This window comes from Lissotriton helveticus, chromosome 8 (genome assembly GCF_964261635.1).
Source record: "Lissotriton helveticus chromosome 8, aLisHel1.1, whole genome shotgun sequence".
Lineage (NCBI taxonomy): Eukaryota > Metazoa > Chordata > Amphibia > Caudata > Salamandridae > Lissotriton > Lissotriton helveticus.
Window position 1 is genome coordinate 996,846,933 of NC_136069.1, and position 21,545 is coordinate 996,868,477.

Here is a 21,545-nt window from a genome sequence, read left to right on the forward strand (position 1 = left end):
ACCCCGCCGGCTCCTGTATGGAACCTCAATGTGGTCCTCACCAGGTTGATGGGCCCACCTTTTGAGCCTCTACATTCATGTGAGATTCAGTTCTTGACATGGAAAGTGGCTTTTCTCATTGCCATTACGTCTCTGCGACGTGTTAGTGAGCTACAGGCGCTCACTGTACAAGAGCCATTCATGACCGAGTGACCGAGTGGACACTGTCCTGTCCGGTTGCTCCCTTCGCCCTCTGCCTCCCCCAGACGCTGAATTCACTGCTGGCTGCATTCGCTCCTGCCTACCTGCCTGCCTGCCTGCCTGCTGCTTAAGCGCACTCAGCGCTCGGTATCGTCTTTGTGCAGATTTCATTTATTTATTTCATTGTCTTTCTCTGGATTGTACTCGGCGCTCGCTAGTACTTGCCTGCTGACACTATATAGAGGTCCTTCTGCGCACTACTGCTGATTTGTAAGATAAGAGACGATTGTAGAGTGCATTTTCACTGTTTACCTACTTTGTAGCTGTGTTTACCCTCGGCAGCCCGTGGCTCCTCCCAGATCCCGCCTCCCAGCCGCCCCTCCCACCCACAAGCACAGCTAACGCGTCACGGCCTCCCACCATTTGTGACCGAGTGGACACTGTCCTGTCCGGTTGCTCCCTTCGCCCTCTGCCTCCCCCAGACGCTGAATTCACTGCTGGCTGCATTCGCTCCTGCCTACCTGCCTGCCTGCCTGCCTGCTGCTTAAGCGCACTCAGCGCTCGGTATCGTCTTTGTGCAGATTTCATTTATTTATTTCATTGTCTTTCTCTGGATTGTACTCGGCGCTCGCTAGTACTTGCCTGCTGACACTATATAGAGGTCCTTCTGCGCACTACTGCTGATTTGTAAGATAAGAGACGATTGTAGAGTGCATTTTCACTGTTTACCTACTTTGTAGCTGTGTTTACCCTCGGCAGCCCGTGGCTCCTCCCAGATCCCGCCTCCCAGCCGCCCCTCCCACGCTCCACCCCCTCCACCATCCATTTATGGCCAATGCCCCCACGCGCAGCGTCCACGCGCTACGGCCTCGCCGAAGGTGCGCCAAAGGTAAGCCCGTCTACGCCCGTCCGCGCCTGGACCGCGCCCAGCGCCAGACCCCCTGCCCCTCGCGCTGCCCAGCCCCCCCGCGTCACCTACGATGCCGCCACCCTCCTAGCCCTTAACCCCGGTCGCGCCCCCAACTGCGTCCAAGCCGCTCCTGGACGCACCCATGGACCGTTCTCCTGCTTCTCCTGCAAAGTCAGCGGCACCGACAACATCTCCGCTACGACCACACCACAGATTCCCGACCCCAACCACCTACAATGCATCCTTCTCAACACCCGCTCAGTCCACAGGCACGCCATTGACCTTTGGAACCTACTAGACACCATCTCTCCTGACGTCGCCTTCCTAACGGAAACATGGATGAACGCTTCCTCCGCCCCTGACATCGCCATCGCTATCCCTGACGATTATAAGATCACACGCAAGGACCGCACCGACCATACAGGAGGTGGAATCGCTATCGTCCATAAGAAAACAATCCGCATCTCAACCAGCTCTGATGCCAACCTCGCCAACTCCGAACACCTTCACTTCCAGATCCACATCGACCCCAAGACCACACTCAGAGGCACCCTCCTCTACAGACCACCAGGACCCCGCGCAAAATTCAGTGAAGACATCACGGACTTCATCACCCCACACGCGCTCCCCTCCAAAGACTACATCCTTCTGGGAGACCTCAACTTCCACCTTGAAAAGATCAACGACCGCAACACCGCCACCCTCTTAGACAACCTCGCCAACCTCGGACTTAAACAACTGGTCACTTCCCCCACCCACATCGCAGGTCACACTCTCGACCCCATCTTCACCTCCAGCAACCATGTCTCCTTCAGCCACACTTCAGATCTCCTCTGGACTGACCACAGCTGCGTTCACTTCACCTACAACAAGCCGAAACCCATCATCCACCTCCAACCAACTCTACAAAGAAACTGGAACAAAATCACCACAGACCAGATCTCCACATCGCTCCTTCAAACCTCCCCAGCCCTCTCCTCTAACGCCAACGAAGCCGCCGCCAACCTCACCCTATGGTTATCCAACACCGCCGACACCTTAGCACCACTGAAAAAACGGCAAAGCAAACCAGGCAGCAAGAAGGCCTCATGGTTCAACGATGATCTTAAGAAATCCAAGAAACTCTGCCGCTCCCTTGAAAAGGCCTGGAAAAAAGACCCAACCACCAGCACCAAGGACGCCTTCAAAAGCGCCACCCGCACTCACCACCAACTGATCCGAAAAGCCAAGAAAACAGCATTCAAGGATCGACTTGACAACAACGCCCACAACAGCAAGGAACTTTTCAACATCGTCAAGGAATTTTCCAACCCCTCGGCCAACTCCAACGACATCACCCCCTCTCAAACCCTCTGCGACTCCCTAGCCTCTTTTTTCCACAACAAGATTGCAGACATCCACAACAGCTTTGACAACCAACCCGAAAACCAACCCACCCTACCAGCTGCCGACCATCTTCCCCCCGTGAACACCCTGAACGCCTGGAACCCAATCTCCACTGAGGACACCATCCGCCTGATGAATTCCATCCACTCTGGATCCCCCACGGACCCATGCCCTCACCACATCTTCAACAAAGCAGACTCCGTCATAGCACCTCACCTCCGAGACGTCATCAACTGCTCCTTCAACTCCGCTACCTTCCCAGAAGATTGGAAACACGCTGAACTCACCGCCCTTCTGAAAAAACCAACAGCAGACCCCACCGAACTCAAAAACTACCGCCCCATCTCGCTTCTTCCATTCCCGGCCAAAGTCATAGAGAAAGCTGTCAACAACCAGCTCGCCGCCTTCCTCGAAGCCAACAAATCACTCGACCCCTCACAATCTGGCTTCCGAGCCAAACACAGCACTGAGACCGCCCTCATCGCAGCAACAGACGACATTCGAACTCTACTGGACAATGGAGACACAGTCGCCCTCATCCTCCTCGACCTCTCTGCAGCCTTCGACACAGTCTGCCACAGCACCCTTTTACAACGCCTCAGAAACATCGGAATCCAAGGAAAGGCACTGGAATGGATCACCTCGTTCCTCACCGGAAGAACCCAGAGAGTCCGCCTCCCACCATTCAAGTCCGAGGCCTCTGAAATCATCTGCGGCGTACCACAAGGATCCTCACTCAGTCCCACCCTCTTCAACGTATACATGAGCCCCCTCGCAGCCATCGCCCGCCAACACAACCTCAACATCATCTCGTACGCGGATGACACTCAACTGATCCTTTCTCTCACCAAGGACCCCAGCACCGCTAAAACTAACCTACACGAAGGAATGAAAGAAGTCGCCGAATGGATGAAACAAAGCCGTCTGAAACTGAACTCAGACAAAACAGAAGTCCTCATCTTAGGTAAATCCCCCTCTGCATGGGACGACTCCTGGTGGCCGGAAGCCCTCGGAAATGCACCCATCCCGACAGACCACGCACGAAACCTTGGCGTCATCCTGGATTCTTCACTCTCTATGAACAGACAAGTCAGCGCCGTATCCTCTTCCTGCTTTAACATTCTTCGCATGCTCAGAAAAACATTTCGCTGGATCCCCTCCGAAACAAGGAAAACAGTCATCCATGCTCTAGTCACGAGCCGACTGGACTACGGAAACACCCTCTACGCAGGTACCACCGCCAAAATCCAGAAGAAACTACAACGAATCCAAAACGCCTCAGCCAGGCTCATATTAGACATCCCACGCAACGAACACATCTCTGGTCACCTTAAAGACCTCCACTGGCTACCCGTCAATAAGAGGATCACTTTCCGACTGCTTACCCACGCACACAAATCACTCTACGACATCGGACCAGATTGCCTCAACTCTCGACTGTCCTTCTACACCCCCTCCCGCCAACTTCGCTCTTCCAACCAAGCCTTCGCCACTGTTCCTCGCATCAACAAGACCACCATGGGAGGCAGATCCTTCTCATACCTGGCTGCCAAAACATGGAACTCACTCCCCGCTTACCTTCGCCTCACCCAGAACCACCTAGCCTTCAGAAAGCAGCTTAAAACATGGATTTTTGACAAATAATCCACCTCCCCTTCCTAAGCGCCTTGAAACCCTCTGGGTATGTAGTGCGCTATATAAATGTTTTGACTTGACTTGACTTGACATTCAAATTCACTCCAACAGGGTGGTGCTGCGCACTAACCCTAAATTTCTTCCTAAAGTGGTTTCGCAGTTCCATGTCAATCAGACCATTGAACTGCCCGCATTCTTTTAAAACCCAGAAACAGTTGCCGAAAGAATGCTCCACACTCTTGATGTCAAACGAGCCTTGATGTACTACATCGATAGGACCAAAGACTTTAGGAAAACACAACAGCTCTTTGTTGCTTTCTCAGCCCAGCACAAAGGGAAGGCCATTTCCAAAGCAGGTATAGCCAGGTGGATCGTTAAGTGCATTCAGATTTGCTATCACAAGGCTAAGCGCACTTTAACGGTCCCTCCAAGAGCCCACTCCACCCGAAAGTTGGGGGCCTCTATGGCTTTCCTTGGTAATATCCCTTTGGAAGATATTTGTAGAGCAGCCACATGGTCTACACCACACACATTTACTAAACATTACTGTGTAGATGTGCACTCCAAGCAGCAAGCAGCTGTAGGGCAGGCTGTTCTTAAAACGCTTTTTCAGACTTCTGCAGCTGGCACAGGCGGCCGGCGTTAATGGAGGGACTGCTATGTATTCTATGCTATAGATATGAATTCAGCAGCCCACATGCCTCGAACTGAATATGCTACTTACCAGTATGCATCTGTTCTTGGCATGTAGGGCTGCTGACATTCATATCGCCCGCCCTCCTCCCCGGCGCCTGTAGCGGCTGCAGACTTTTTAACACTTACTCTTAGCATGGCCATCGCTTACACTATTACACTCCATCTTTGCCACAATGGCTAAAAACAATCTGGGGATGGAGTCGATGCCCATGCGCACTGTAGTCCAGGGGAGGAGCCACCTATCTCGTGATACTTTGAAGACTCTTCCAGGACAACAATGTGCAATCATCCGGACCCAAAACTAGGCGGCGATCTATGCTATAGATATGAATGTCAGCAGCCCTACATGCCAAGAACAGATGCATACTGGTAAGTAGCATATTCATTCTCTTAAACCCTCTTCATTTTCTTAAGCCATTCTGAAAAAAAGAATGAGCTTTGACCTCCATCTCTGCCAAAGGATTGATCAAGCCACCAACATTGAAAAAATATCAGTTTTTGGCATCTCACTGGCACAGGACAATACCTAACAGGATGACATTAGAACTTTGGGGAATTCAGGTCTGCAATTGATCATCTAAATATTTAAGGATAGGTTTCCAGAACTTAGCCAGTTTACCTCTGTTTAAAATGATATGAAACAAATCTCCTCTGTCTAAAGCATCACACCTAAAACAATGGATAGGACACTGCTTTTATTTTGTTTAAAAGCTGTGGGGTCATATATATCAACTATGTGGAAAAAAATTGCATCTTGCGAACATAGGCCCCTCTCAAAGTCGTAAAATTGAACTTGTTAACGTTCCACTAGATATCTCCGGTCAATACCGTATTTTCCTCTTTCGCCTGTTTATTATGAATTCTATGTTAATGTCAAGATTTCCCATTGGCAGCAAATATTTGTTCCAAAGTCCTAGTTCCTTCACATAAGAGGTGTTAATTAAATTGAACACCAGTTCCTTACTGTCTGATAGGATTTTAGGATTCATATGTTCAAACACGGCATAAAGAGCCTGTAGGACCACAGTTACCAAAACTTGTCAAAATTCATTAGGGATTCCGTGTGGGTCCAGGTCTTCCATTTATCATTTAACATAAAGTCTGCTAGCTTCGTAAATCCATTGGCCTGCCACCTAATTATTATTGCTGGATCCATCAGACATCTATTTTCCCCTTCTACCTGATCTAAATAAGCTTCTGAATTGATATAGGGAATGGATAGTATTTTAAAAATTGTGCTTTCCTTTCAAAAAACATTGTAGCGTTTAATATTGCAACTTTTTGGGTGATTTGGTGAATCTTAAAGTAACTCTAATTTAATTTTCTCTTGACATCATGTCCATCAACTTGTTTTGTAGATACTGTGCTGTATATACGTCTTCCCAAACCTAAATGCATTTTGTGCATAATGTGGGTGATAATACTATTCCAAGCTGGGGAGAGAAAACCTCCCTCTTCCGTGTCTGCAAAGAGCTGAGTGCTAGTCTCAAGTTTGAATCACACAATAAAAAGCACAAAAGCATAGATTTAACATGATAAAAAATATTGACTATAATGTACATTGTCGGCCGAAAACGGAAAATTAAACAAAGGGTGAACTGCCATAAGTGAGAGTGGTGTGTATTTTGTGAGTAGTCCCTTAATTTTAGTGAGAAGGGGCTTAAAATTCAAATCATAATGGTTTGAGGCATGTGAGCTGTAGATCACATGCTTTGCATACTCCTGCCATCTAGTGTTGGGTCAGGATGTTTGCAAGTTTTTTATCTTCTAAGAAGTCTTTCCAGTCACGAGGTAGGAGACTCCTCCTTTCGGTGATAGTGCACATGGGCATCAACTCCATTGTTAGATTTTTTATTTCTGCCATCAGTTTCGGACGTGTATTGCTGCGCTCCGGTTCGAAGCTGTTCTTCGGGTTCTCCTCGCTGTACAATCCACTCTACCTGTGTCAGTATTGTTTCAAATGCGTGTCCCACTTCTCCTCGTATCGTATCCGTTGAGGAAAACCCCTATTTCGATTGAAGATCTTAGAGAAGTCCGTCCGGCCTCAACACGTTAGTCATCTTCGCAGTCAAGGGAACGTACTCCATTCAAATTCTGCCCTCAGTGACACGCCAAGTATCTGCCACGACTCGCACAAAGTGTGCAACTTGTGCTTGTCTCAGGACTGCGACACCTGCAGATTGTTCCTATTGAAGAAAACACTTCGTGATCGTTGGGCCCGACGTTGCGAGATGCAGAGTCAAAACATTGAATACACACTGTACATCTACGGTGAAGGATCAGCGCATTAATTCGACACACAAGGGGCCAAGGAAGAACTAGAAGAAATTGTCTCCCTTCCATAATTGGACTCCGAGATGGAAGGAGACTTATCACAAGGTCAACTTCCTGTGAGTACCTAGCTCCCCTTAACCCAAACTCCAACTCAGCCAAAACAAAAGCCTTCAGTCTCACCCCCGCCTTTGCACCACGGTCGGCACCGACAAGACGATTCTGACGCCCGCCCTCTGTCACGAAACACATCACTAAGCCTTCCAGCTCGGGATCGAGTCAGCCAAAGTCTGGCGCCGAAACGTTCATGCTCAAAGCCGAAAACCTCTTCAAAGCCGAAATCATTGACACCAAAAACGAAGCCTCCTTCGGCACCGAAATCTTACATGCAGAAAAGTCATTCTAACCTGGCAACGAAATCCTCAGTGCCGATACATAAAACTGTTCCTCTGAAGCTGCAGGATCCCATTTTCAAGTCCCCAACACTCAAATCAGACCGAAAACAAAAGGAACTTTATCTAAATCCAGATACAGGACATGCTCTTACTAAATCACACACTCCTTACTTTATACCTATGAAGAGGAAGAATGTAGGTACTAACCCCCCTCCTCCTCCACCACGTTCCCCTACACCAACTTCTCCTCCTTTTGTATAATTTACTGATTACACCAACTAATTCTCCACCACCCCCATCTGATGATGAGGATGATGGAGATGGGGGGACAATATTTTACCGATAGACCCATGGAACGATTATAACACGGATTCACCTACAGATAACGACCCAGATCTTTACCCTGTAAGGCCTTCCCCTCCTGACGAATGTGAGAAGTTGGCCTGGTATATGCTGTCCACTACAGGGCTCGACAAATCCACTCGCCCGCTCGCATTTGTGAGGGAGAATGGATGAGGACAAGCTATTTTTAGGTCCTACTCGCCCTTTCTGGCGAGTAGGAAGACAAACTAACTTTTGTCCTCTGTCTTTGAAAACGGAGCAAAAGTGACAAGATAACAAGATTTAAAGGCATTTTTATTGCTCACAAAGGGACTGAGCAATAAAGATGCCTTTAAATCTTGTTAACTTGTCACTTTTGCTCAGTTTTCAGAGACAGAGGTCAAGTAGGTTGCAGTTGGGTCAAGGGGATTTTCCAGGTTTCTAGACCTGCTGGACTACTACAATTTTTCAGATTTGTCGAGCCCTGCACTAATTGAACTCCGAGATGGAAGGAGACTTATCACAAGGTCAACTTTCTGTGAGTACTGAGCTCCCCTTAACCCAAACTCCAACTCAGTCAAAACAAAAGGCTTCGGTCTCACCCCCGCCTTTGCACCACGGTCGGCAACGACAAGACGATTCTGATGCCCGGCCGCCCTCTGGCACGAAACACGTCACTAAGCCTTCCGGCATGGGATCGAGTCAGCCAAAGTCTGGCACCGAGCCAAAACGTTCATGCTTAAAGCCGAAAACCACTTCAAAGCCGAAATCATTGACACCAAAAACTAAGCCTCCTTCGGCACCGAAATCTTCCATGCAGAAAAGTCATTCTACCCTGGTCGAGAAGGCTGGCACCGAATAGACCAGTGACCCCACGAAGCTCGCTTACCGTTGTGGAGGTATGATTCCAAGGTGTTTGATATGCAGCCGTTTTCGAGATAGCATGCGAGTTTATAATGCACCTCTGCCTATATGTCCGGCTGAGTCACAGACAACACGGGAGAATGGTCTCCGAAGGCTGCAGAGAGGCTCTGCTTATGCAGGGGCACCCTCTCACATAAAACGCAGCACCCTGCCTTCACGATTGTGAAGGCCTGGTATGGGGATGACTTATACGTTTCTGTGCCTTCCTGGTGGTGGTTCCTTGCCGCTTGCCACCACAACTTCAACACTCAGAGTGCACCACTGTTTTCGCCGTTCCCCGCAGCTGCCGCGAGGAAGGGGGAGGCGGGGCCAACGCGCTCATAGCACAGCCTCTCCCCCGCGGCGCAGTAGTTTCTGTGCCTGCCTGGTGGTGTTTCCTTGCCGCTTGCCACACCACAACCATCCGGACATCCTGACAAGTCCCCCTGGTGGGACAAAGGTCCTAGGGGCAATGCTACCACCGTCGCGCCTTCCACGCTGGTCCCTACACTCTGGGGTGGACTTCAACCCCCAGAGTGCACCGCTGTTTTCGCCTTTCCCCGCAGCTGCCGCGAGTGAGGGGGAGGCGCGGCCAGCGCGCTCATAGCGCAGCCTCTCTCACCGCGACGCGGGATGCAGCTCGGACTAAGGACGGGCCCGTCTGTGCCTGTCAGGGGCCGGGCTGGGCCACCCCCTTTGGTTTTCTGGTTTTCTTTTTTGCAGCTGTGGGACATAACTGCAATATTGGCCTGGGACTTTGACCTCACCGTGGCGGCCCTCTTGGAGAAGTTTATAGGCATAGTATCTCATTGTGGGGGCAGTATTATTTAAACGGGCTTCCTTATGCTCTCTCTGTTGCATGGTATGGCTATGTAACAAATGTTTTTTTTCAGGTTGTTACTGTTTCTTTTCTGTTAATTAGTGAACCAGGTGCTGTGCTGATATTTCTGCCTCTATTTTTGGGATTCATTTATGTACTGCACAATGGGGAGGCCGAAGACCGGAGTTAGCCAAGAAGGGTTAAAACCTGTAACTAGGGCTAATGTTACAACTATGGATGCTTTCTTAACGAGAACTGCCTCAGTTATAGATAAAGAGATCGAATTATTGAACAGACGTCTCTCTAGATCTCCTTTACATGGTTTACCTTCCCATATGGTTGGTTCTATCTGCCCCCTCAGGGTAGCTGTTATTGAAACTCCTAGTTCACCCTTGTCTTTTGTGTTGGGTGCTGACTCACAGCCCAATGAAGCTTCATCTCCCTTGCAAGGAACTTCTGGGGTGATCCCACATAGGCTGCCTTTACCCTGTTATCACTATTACTGTTAAGGAGAATGGTGCTTCTATACATACAACCGGGATCAGTGGCATTAATAATCAGAAGTCCCAGGAAGTGTGTACCAATGTCGGCCCCCCACAACGATCTAGGGTGGCCCATAGGTCATCTGGGAGTACAAAAAGAAAATCGAAGCCCTTGGGAAGTCAAGCTAAAAAAAAAAATCCTCCAAGCTAGTCTCTAAGATCTTGGTATCTGCTTCGCCAGTAGCAAATACAGTCCAACCGGCCATGATGGAAGAGTTTATAGCAACTATGAGTTGCATGTTGGATACAAAGCTGAGTTCCATCTTGGATAGGCTAAACTCTAGCAGAAAGCTCTAGCAGAACATAAAAGGTCTGCACCACCCACTCAAATTCCTCAATCCTTAGTTGTAGAGATGTCTAGTGATAACACGGCCCCTGGAACCGCGCGTATGCCTGGGCCTTTTCTATCACCCTGGCTGGCCAGTAAAGTGCAGCCCTGTGGCAAAAATGTGGCTCCTAAAGTCCCAGGGAGGCTGGTTAATGTTTCAAGAGAAAGACAGGTCCCTAATGTGCCCACATCTATTCATCCCCAGGGTCTGGCTTCCCATAGTTCAGGAATCCCACCAGAAGAGGGACAGGGTCATCTAACAAATGCCGCACAGAATCTAGAGGTTATTCATCTTCCACCCCAATCTACACCCCTTGTGACAATTTTGGGTAATGTTCCTCCACTCTCACCAGGGTCCAATGAGGATTTCACTCAACTCAAAAACAAGGTTACCCATTGGTTGTCGAATAACACCTCTGTGGGCCCAATGGTGGCATGTAATATCATCATGGTGCGTCATGTGGGGTGCATAGGGAGTTCAAGGAAATCCGGAGGGGGTGACTGTATTGTTGTGAACTTTAATAGCCCTTCTCTTGTGGATAGAATTTTTCAGGCGGGTCACCATACCCACACACAACATGCTTCTGGTATTCAGGTTCCCCCACTGTTTTATTTCTATAAGGCTGATTATAAAAGGCGCTCAAACACAAGTACTCCACGTGATAGGTGGTTTAAAAAACCCAGTGAAGTTATGGTTGGGAGTCACTTATTATCTCAGGGGGTTATCCCTGACCGATTGGGTACCAGCCGGTCACTCTGGTAGAGCTATCCAACAGGTTTTCAGCTCTATCGAGGTTGGACGAGTGCGACTGACTAACTGTGAATTCAGAGCCCGTCAGTGAGTTATCGCATCAACAAGGGTCCCCTTCCTTTCCCATGGGAGATCTTGTGCCCAGTAGAGAGTTCTGGGAAATTCAGCAACCAGCAGCAGCTGCTTTTACCAGTTTTAGATCAAGGGAAGATTAAAAGTGCAGATCTGTATAATGTTCTGTCATGGAACATAGCAGGACTGATGGGAACATTTCAGGACCCTATTTGGACGCAGTTCATCAGACAATTCCCTGTCATTTGTCTCCAGGAGACTTGGCTCATGAACTGTAATCTGTTTTTGAAGGGCTATAAAGCCTTCTTTGTTCCCGCGTCCCCGTCCCCACGTGGTGGAGCTAAGGGTGGGCCGGTGATCTATATATTGTTGGCTGTGCCCTGTAGGGTACAGCAACTCTCTACTGATAATAAGGATTTTCAAGTAATTGTCCTAAGGAGAGGAAACAACAGTATGGGCATTATTAATTTTTATAATGCAATAAGCGTGCAGGGTTGCCCAGTTGGCTTGTCTTATAAGACAGTCCTGTGGCCCTGTTGCACATAAGTTTATGGTGGTGGGGGTTTTTAATATTCACCCCTATGGAGATCCTAAATCTAGAAGCATGGCTGAGCTGGGTTGTGCCAGGATGTTGGGTTTCCATTTTGAGCATTCTGTCCAGGGGGATGTATTAAACAACTTGCTTAATGAATTTGATCTGCTTTCATCAATGTATTTATCTGCCCCCCTTAGCAAACAGCCCGTCCCCTCTTTTAAAGGATGTAGTAGCGGTTCTTTTATAGATCATATTTTGCTCTCCACTGGTCTTAAGCCCAGCTTCCGCGGGTTTACAATTATGGATAGTATTTTTAGTGACCATAACACTGTCTGTATGAACCTGGAAGTAAGGCTGCTGTCAACATTAGCCAGGGTGACAGCCCCAGGCACGTTGAGACCCAAGGAGGGAAGCCGCTGCTTAAAATGGTCGCAGATATCTCCAGACTCATTTTACGGCAAAGTTCTAGAGTCTTGTGCATCAGAATTAGCCTATTGTGTGTCATCTGATTCTTATCCGGGTGAAGTCCTTAAGGCTTTTGATGGCATTATCACCAAGGTAGGGTCTCTTCTATGCATTCTTTCAAACAGGACGATGTCATCGCACCCCAGATGGTTCAACCCACTAGGTTCTAAGGCAGCGAGACAATTAAAAGATGCCCTAAAAGCCACTCCGAGAAACCAACCTTTGATTTGCCCCTGTCGTCTCGAATACAAACGAGCATTGGCCACCCGTAAGAGTGAATTGAAGGAGGAAAGGTGGAGAGACCTTCTGGAGGCAAGCAACTTGGGGAATAGTGCAAGCTTTTGGGGCATTATTAACCGACCTCTATTTGAAAGGGCAGGGGACGGAGAAGTAGGAACTAATATAACTGAGGACGAATGGGTGTCTTACTTTCAATCCATCTTCGCCTGCCCTATGGCTCACCACAAACCCCTTGGTAGGGCCAACACCAACGATCCAGTAATGTTTGACCAGAAAGAGTTGGATTAGGGTATTTTAGGGCTGACATGCAACAAGGCCCCATGCCCGGATGATATTCCACCGGATCTTTTCAAATCAAACCCACTCCTATGGGCTCCGGTCCTGATACCGGTGCTTAATGCGCGGCTAGGATTGGTTGCCCTGTCTCCTGGGGCACCTCGACCATAGTGCCGGTCTTCAAGAAGGGCGATCCCGATAGCACCTTGTGTTATCGCCCGATCTCCCTTCTTGATTCCGTGGTTAAGGTTGTGGGTGGGGTGTTATTGGGAAGATTATCCTCCTGGGCGGCAGGGAATAAGATAATCTCCGACATACAATACGGGTTTCGCCCAGGGCGGTCTACCCTGGCCCAATGTCTTAACCTGTATATGATCCTGGGGAAGTATGCAATCGCCCACCAAGGTACAATCAACGTGGCCTTCATGGATCTTTCCTCCGCTTTTGACTGTGTCAATCGGGGGAAATTGTGGCAATCCATGAGGGTCACGGGGGTGGAGGATAACTTGGTTGACTTCCTGGAGGATCTACGTAGGGACACCAATACCAATATTAGATTTGCCAAGGATCTTCGTGTATCCAGGGATTTCAAAATAGAGAGGGGGGTTAGGCAGGATGTATTCTGGCCCCCTTCTTATTCAATCTATATTTCAACGACCTGGAAAATACCCTGGTGAAAACATGGGGTCGATTTCCCTTACGTGGGACGACGGGGTCTGCCTGTCCTGCTATACGCGGACGACCCAGTCCTCGTCGCAAGGACGGCAAGGGGACTCCAGACCCTGCGTGACACATTCCGAAGATTAACAACTCTAAATCTTATATCATGCAGGTCGGGATTCGCCCAAAGAAACAGTACCCTTTCAATGTGGGTAATGAGAATGTCCTAGGGACCACAATATTTTCTTACCTGGGTTTCTTGGTAGATGACCGGTTAAACTGGGGGGCCCTGATCAAGAGGAAAAAATGGGGAGGTTATAAGGGCAAATGCTGCAGTCTTCAACTTTGCCACGAAGATGGGTGAGCGCCCAATCGCGGCAATGTTGAAAACTACCAGGCTAAAAGTGTTGCCATTGCTAGTTATGGGAGTGACATTTGGGGCTATATAGCAACTCATGCTTTGCAGGTGGCGGAGAATGTTTTTTTAAAATGCATTTTAGGAGTGCCCAGCGGAACATCAAATTTGGTAGTTCATGAGGAACTGGGGTTGCCTTATATTGGGCCCCTTGTTGTTCTGGCTGAATTGCTGGTTAAATAAAGATCTAGCTCTTAACCATCAGATTTTAAGAGAGAACATGAGCCTTGATCATATGACATGCATTCCATGGTTAAACTATATGAAGGGATGCTGTGAAGAACTGGGACGGCCAACCTGTTTTTAAAGCCTGATTCGATTACCCTGAAGGATGTGGAATTTGAAAGAAAACTTTCACTACCTTAAAAAAGTTTGGTAGAGATAACTTAGAACTTGGAACAACTAGTGTGCGCAAACATATGGTGCTCAAAACATCGCCATCTATTGAGCCCTATCTTTTGTGGCCACTTTCATCTCATGAGCGGTTTTTATTGATCAGGTTTCGTTTAGACTATTTTCATTTTATGCTTGCCGTCCCTAAAGGGAGCTGCAGAGGTCAGGTGTTAGCATCCTGTGGCTGCGATGAAGTGTCGCCTCAGGATTTGCTACACTTCATGTTTTTTTTGTAAATTTTATGAAGTACCTCGCAGATATTTTTTAACACCTCTTTTAAAGAAGTTGAATTTTATCCAGGTTCGCCCAGCCCTTTTTTATCTACAATTGCTCAAACCAGAATGTGCATCTTTTATAGTAGGTTTTTTGAAATCGTCATTGCGATCCAGGATTTGTACAGAGAGCTAGTAAACCCCTATCATTGGTAGGCACTCCTTTTTGTGTGATTTCTCCGCCCGATCAGTCTTCTGATCCGCTCCACATCTTCTCAGTCACCGCCGTGACTGTGAAGCTCGTAGCAGTTTGAGACTGTCTGCAGCGGTGGCAGTTTGCCTTTCTCCACGCTCTTCGGATTTTCAAATATTATCGATACCCCGAGCATACTTAAATGGACGGTATCGGCAAGGGGGGTTTGGTGCCTTAGGCGCCCTCTGCTACATCAGCAGATGCCGGGTGATTTCAACGACATCGATCCCAGCTACACAGCGTACTGAGTGTAGGCGGATCATCCACCAGCTAGCCTGATGCTCTGTGCGATAGTTTGCGATCCTTCTCCTTGCTGTTCTCTGACAGCATACAATTATATAACCATCTCCAAAGGTGAATTCCGCTGAGACTGTATTTAGTCATCAAATCTTGGCTGCTGTTGGTTTTGTGGCTGTTTCCCGGGAATGCTATCAACCCCTTTTTTTGATACTGCGACTTTGTGGACGCTGAGTACATGGCTTGACATTTTTGGTTGGGCATTCGTGCCTGTATCAGTACACCACGAATATCCAGGATAGAGGGATGGCTCCACAGAAGATCAATACTTCTCGAGGGATACTCAACACACGAGGGCCCGCCAAAAACCGGGGGGAAGACCTATATACACTCAAGGTTGAGAACCCAGCCCAAATCCAGACATCAGTACCTCTGGCTGCTACACCTTCACAAGTGGGATGCCCCATCCTGAAGTTACTAAAGACAGGGGCAGTCCAAGAAGTGATTGTTGCCGCATCTAAAGACCAAATAACAGGAGAAGTATCTCACCTGGCAAAGACCTTAATTAAATCAACAATGGATATCCAGCGACTCCTTACCCCTGTACTACTGACTCTTTTTTTTTTTTTTTAAACAAATTTTATTGATTGCATGGGAATTATAACAAGCAATGCTCTGAACACCAGAGACAATCACTAGTAGCAAATTGTAAAGCATTAATACATGCAATTATTTGATAATGGTCAATCAATTATATGCAAAAAAAACAGGATCAAACACCCCACCACCTCCTACCTACCCCCGCCCCCCCCACCCCCGCGCGCGCCGCTGCAAAGTCCACTCGTGTGGTATTGAGGATATGAACCTCCTGCCAAGTGTGCCACAACATCCGCCCGGACCGTGAGCTGTCGGGCTGTCAGGGGAGCTGAAATCCATCTTCCTCAGGTGGCGGGTCCAGTTCCAGGCCCCGGTAGTCTGCCCACCGTTTCCAGATCTTATAGTGTTTTTGAGGACAGCCCCTGGCCACATATATCGGCTGCTCCAGACCCATGCAGAAGTCCATCCCATTCTGCCAAGCTATAAGTGAGGGGGCTTGGGGCGCCTTCCAGGACTTCGCTATGTCCCGTTTAGCCAGGGTTAGTACTACTGACTCTTTAAGTAGGACTTTCACCTGGGGCCATTGGAGTGCCCCATGTGCAGGATTCTTCATCTCAGGCTGTGTGGGATATCACACAAGTAACAATTGTAAGTACTGCCTTTGATACTTCTCATACTCCGGCGGGGGAGGCGCTAGGGCAACCGAGTGCATATCTGCTATACTAAGAGGAGATATTGAGGTTATTGAGGATGATATCGGTGTGTTACTGGGTGTATTGCCAGGTGAAAAACTGGATGCTGATGAAAGCCAGATCACAACAAAGCTGTATACATTACACTCTACAGACAGTCCAACTGCTTCACAACTTGGGTTTCACCGTGAACCTCACCAAGTCTCACCTCTAACCATCCAACACGCAAGTGTATCTAGGAGCCACAATAGACACTCGCAAAGCTTTATGCAAACTCTAATTTCACAGTTTCAGCCTCAACACTCACTACCAGCCAGAGTGTTCATGCAACTTATCGGAATGATGGCTTCTTGCATTTTAATCATTCCATATGCAGGACTTAAAATGCGTCCCCTACTGCAATGCTTAGCACACCAGTGGAACCAGGCTCAAGGTCAGTTATCAAATCTGGTGTTGATAGATGGCTAGACTCATCACTTTCTGGAGTGGTTGAACATACAAAACCTTTCCACGGGGCGGCCATTTCTCGATCCGGTTCCACAGATAGTTCTAACAGCAGACGCATCCCTCACTAGTTGGGGAGCACATATGGGAAAGCATACCATCTCGGGTATGTGGACTCTGCGACTAAAACAACTCCACATAAACCATCTAGAACTGCTAGCAATTTTTCTAGCAATAAAAGCCTTTCAACTTCATCTAGTACGCAAAGCTGTCTTGGTTCGCACAGACAACACACAGTCATGTACTACATACAAAAACAGGAGGGACGCACTCTCTACAGCTGTCACTGTTAGCACAGAGCATCTGGAGATGGGCCATACCTCAAAAGATATATCTCCTTGCAGAACATCTTCCTGGAGTACACAAGCAAGTTGCGTATCTGCTCAGTCATCAATGACAGCAGATTCACGAATGGGAACTTCACCCTCAAGTTCTCCTCCCATTCTTCCAAAGGTGGGGCTTCCCACAGATAGATCTCTTTGCCCCCACCTAAATGCAAAATGCCCAAACTTCACGTCCAGACATCCACACCCATTGTCCAAAGTCAATGCACTATTGATGAATGGGTCAGGGATATTTGCTTATGCTTTTCCACCTCTCCTACTCATTCCATAAGTGGTTCGGAAACTCAAACAACACTCCCTGACACTTATTCTAGTTGCTCTCACATGGGCCCGACAACACTGGTTCACAACTCTGTTGGAACTGTCAGTAGTTCCCCACCAAACACTACACCTCTCTCCCAATTTCCTTACTCCATGGAGAGATAAGACATCCAAATCCCAATCAGCTCAACCTTGTGGTTTGGCACCTGAAATCCTAGAGTTTGGCTACCTTAATCTTCCGCCAGACTGTGTGAATGCTATCAAAGAGGCTAGACGCCCTACCACAAGAGCATGCTACACAGCAAAGTGGAAGAGATTTGTTGTTTATTGTAACAACAATCAGATAAATCCACTAGATGCTTCAATACAAAACATAATTTGTTATTTATTACACCTGCAATGTTCTAACTTGGCATACACATCCATCTGTTTACATCTCACTGCAATAGCTGCATATCTTCAAAATAGACAGCACTCATTCCTCCCAGACTCCCACCTTCTCCAGTATGGAACCTTAACATAGTCCTCACAAGACTCATGGGTCCAACATTCGAGCCGTTGCACAAATGCGAAATACAATTTATCACCTGGAAAGTAGCCTTCCTTATAGCCATCACTTCTCTGAGGAGAGTGGGTGAGCTTCAGGCACTAACCATAGAGGAACATGTATATATTTGTTATTACTTTACTAACTCTATCATCACCATTTATGGCAAAACAATTTGAGGATGGAGTTGATGCCCATGTGCACTGTCACCGAAAGGAGGAGTCACCTACCTTGTGACTACAAGACTTCTTCAAACAAAAACAAAGTGCAGACATCTGGACCAGATGGCGATCTATGCTAAAGCATATTACTCTAGAGCTCTATATGCCGAGAACAGATGCATACTGGGTAAGTAGCATTTTCCTTCTCCCTCTGATATATCATCCGGGACTTTATCAGACCACTCTTCTTCACCTACAGTCAAGGGGCCTGTTGGAGGGATGAAGGAGGCTGTGCAGGAACCAACTCTAAGATCAATGATGCTAGTTTTGCAGGCTCACAGGGTAGAGGCACAGGCATATTATACTCCGTCAAGAGCAGATACTGTTCAATCGCAAAAATCTCTGGAGGAGGTTTATGGTTGGATTAATAAAAAATAAAAATGTCAGCGAACTGCAGCAAAGAGTGGCTGCTAGCGAGGAGATAGTCACAACTACGGCTAAGTCCACTGAGAATCATGAGAGCCAGCTTAGATTCCTCCGAACTAAGTTTGAAGACATTGAGAATCGCCATAGGAGGAATAATCTTAGGATCTTTAGGATACCAGAGGGCAAGGAAGGCTCTGATCCTCGACATATATGGCTCAACTAGTCAGAAGGGCTTTCCCAGATTTGAATGATTGGGATTGAGACTCACAAATACAACGTGTCCACCAGTTCCCTTTTAATCCAAATGTTTCTGACCCTAAGGGCTCACAAGCCCAACCTATGCTAATATACATTGTAAACTTTCTTCCACTGCAAGCTATCTCCCTGATGGCCCGACCAACATCTGCGTTCTCAATAGATGACATGTCAATAGCAGCTCGGTCAGATTTATGCAAATCCACTATGGATCGTCAATGGAAGCTTCAACAGTTTATAGACCAATTCAAAACTGCCAGTGCACAAGCCTTCTTACTGGAACCTGCTCGCCTCAAGATTGTAATGGATGGGCATGCTCAGATTTTTTTCTCCGAGAAGGATGCAATCCAGGCGCTTGCTCGGTTAAAGGGAACAAAGAAGTAGTAAGCTTAATACTCAAGCTATATTCTTTCTGTGTCTTTTTGTCTCATTCTCCCCCCTTTTTTCCTTTTTCTTTTTTCTCTGTCTCTCTTTCACTTGAGGGTTGGCGGCACTGGGTAGTTGTGGTGTGGCCCTAGGTTTGGGTGATTTCTTCCGTAGGACAGGGGAGGCTTGGGGGGTGCTGGGGGCAGTGGGTGGTGGATTCAAGTTGATCCGTTTTGAGTGCCCCTTACTAGCAGGCTGGTCTAGCGGTAGGGGGTTGGGGGAGGGAGGGGAAGAAACAGGTCACAGTTATTGATTTCATAAGGGTTGAACGTTAAGTTTTTTTAGGTTTAAGTTGGAACACCAAGATATGGGAGTCCGGCTATTTTTCTGCCTTATAGATGGCTAAGGCTGCGTGGGTTCAAAGTATGTGTTGGAATGTCTCAGGGATTATGCACAGGCAAAATGACAACTGGTTCAGGAGGAAGTCGGTAATTATAAACCTGATTTGGTGGCACTAACTGAGATGCACTTGGCACAGGCAGTTGAATTACAATATAATCGATGCTACATCTAAGACTATATTGATTTGGGGGGGGTTGCTGTCCTTGCCGCAAAACCTGCATAGCCAACGTGACCAGATTAAAAACCTCTGTACAGACCCTCAAAACCACTCCTCAAGAATTTAGATTTGTCCTATAACTCCTTTCTTCCTGCACCCCCTATTAGACGTGACATCCTTGGTCATGTCTTCCTCAAACTGTTTTCCTAATCCCTCCTGAATTGTGCTTGCACCCTAAATTGTGGTATAATTCGCTTACACCTGATTTTGGCTTATTTGTCATATTTAATTTACTTATATGTCCCTAGTGTATGGGACTACATGCATCAAAGGACTGTAAATTAAATGCTATTAGTGGGCGTGCAGCACTCATTATGCCCCCCTCTTAAGTAGCAGTGTATTGCAGTTTTTTAAAACTGCCAATTCGAACCTGGCAAAATAAACCTTTTGCCAGGCTTAAACCTTTTTTTTTTAAACATATAAATCACTCTAAGGTAGGCCCTTGAGCAGGGTGCATTGTATATAAAAAGTACAAAGTTTTCCATGTCTTTGTAGGGAAGAACTAATGCATCCGTTTTTCACTACTCTAAGGCCAATCTATAATGAGAACATTGAGTTGCCTAATTGCATTTAATAAAAGCCAACTTTTGATTGGGAGTAGGTGGAAATGTCATAATCTGAAAGAGACAGTTAGTTATAGATTACTTACCTTAGAATTACCCCAGGGCGTCAGACTGGATCCGGAGAATTGTTTCTCTTAGCAGTACCCCTGCGTGTCGGTAGGTGGCGTCGGTCGACTCCATCGTCGACATCGTGGTCGCTGGGATGACGTTGCGGTGCCTACTTAGATGCCGCCCCTGCGTGGTGATGTCAGTTCTTTCTTTTTCTGCGCCAGCGTAGCGCAGATCCGGAGAGAGCTTACCCCTTTAGTTACTTTTTGACTAAGCTTTTTTTGACTTGTCGACATCTTTTTTCGAGTCATCGACTCATGGTGCGCAAGGGATGTCCCATCGTTAGACCTGCTTCAAACCCTGCGAGGTTTATCACAAACTGATGTTTGTGATGGACCCGCACCTCGTGTGCCTTTGGTGTCTGGAGCACGACCAGGACCAGAAGTCTTTGCGGGAGCGGTCCTGAAAGCTCTTGTAGACCCGGCAGTCGGCTCAGTGTCGCTCCTGGTCTCGCTCGAGGGGGAGGTCTCCAGACCGTTCGTGGAGCTGCCACACCTCGTCCAAGTCTTCGCACTCCTCGGGTAAGTCGAAACACAAGAAGAAGGCGAAGAACCACCGTCACTCTTTTCCTTCTCCCTGTCTATCTGCTGACACGACTTGGGTTCCGGGGCATCGCCGCTCTAAGGTCATGTCTCCGGCGCCTGATTCAGGGACGACGCCGCGCCTCCCCCGTTTCAGGGAGCCGGGGCATCCTGTGCCCAGCTTTGTTCATTCTAGAAAGCCCCCACCGTATCTTTGGGCAGCCCGACTCCTCTGGTGCGCTTTTGGGCCTGGATCCAGATGAATGCCGGTCGGCCTTATTCGACCTTCCTGGGGGATGATTCCGGTGACCAGGCCCGGACTGGTAACGCCGGGCACCGGGCAATTCCCCGGTCGGCTGGATGGGGTGGGGGCCGGTTTCATGACTGGGGGCCGGTTTGGACCCTGAGCAAAGAAGCACAACAACTATTTCTATCTACAGATAAAATGCATTTGCTGCTTGACCGTTATATCAGTGTCACCCATATTTTATTAGTTAGCCTCTTTATTATTATTCATTAAAAATCCACCGGCATTTAATGCGCATCATACGCCGCGCGCAGCGTGCAGTGATATTTACTCCCTCTCTCTGTCTCCTGCGCCGCATCTGCGCGCCGCGGTACGTACCCTTAAGGTGGGGTCAGGTCTGGAGTCTAGTGGTGGATCGTGCGCAAGCGTTGGGGGTCG

General features: G+C 47.9%; 1 protein-coding gene across 2 annotated transcripts in view; it reads left to right on the forward strand.

Moving 5' to 3' along the window:
• The window catches only part of ACOT9 (acyl-CoA thioesterase 9), a 597,782-nt gene that overhangs the window by 500,982 nt on the left and 75,255 nt on the right, over window positions 1-21,545 (forward strand). The gene's annotated exons all lie outside the window — the stretch shown is intronic.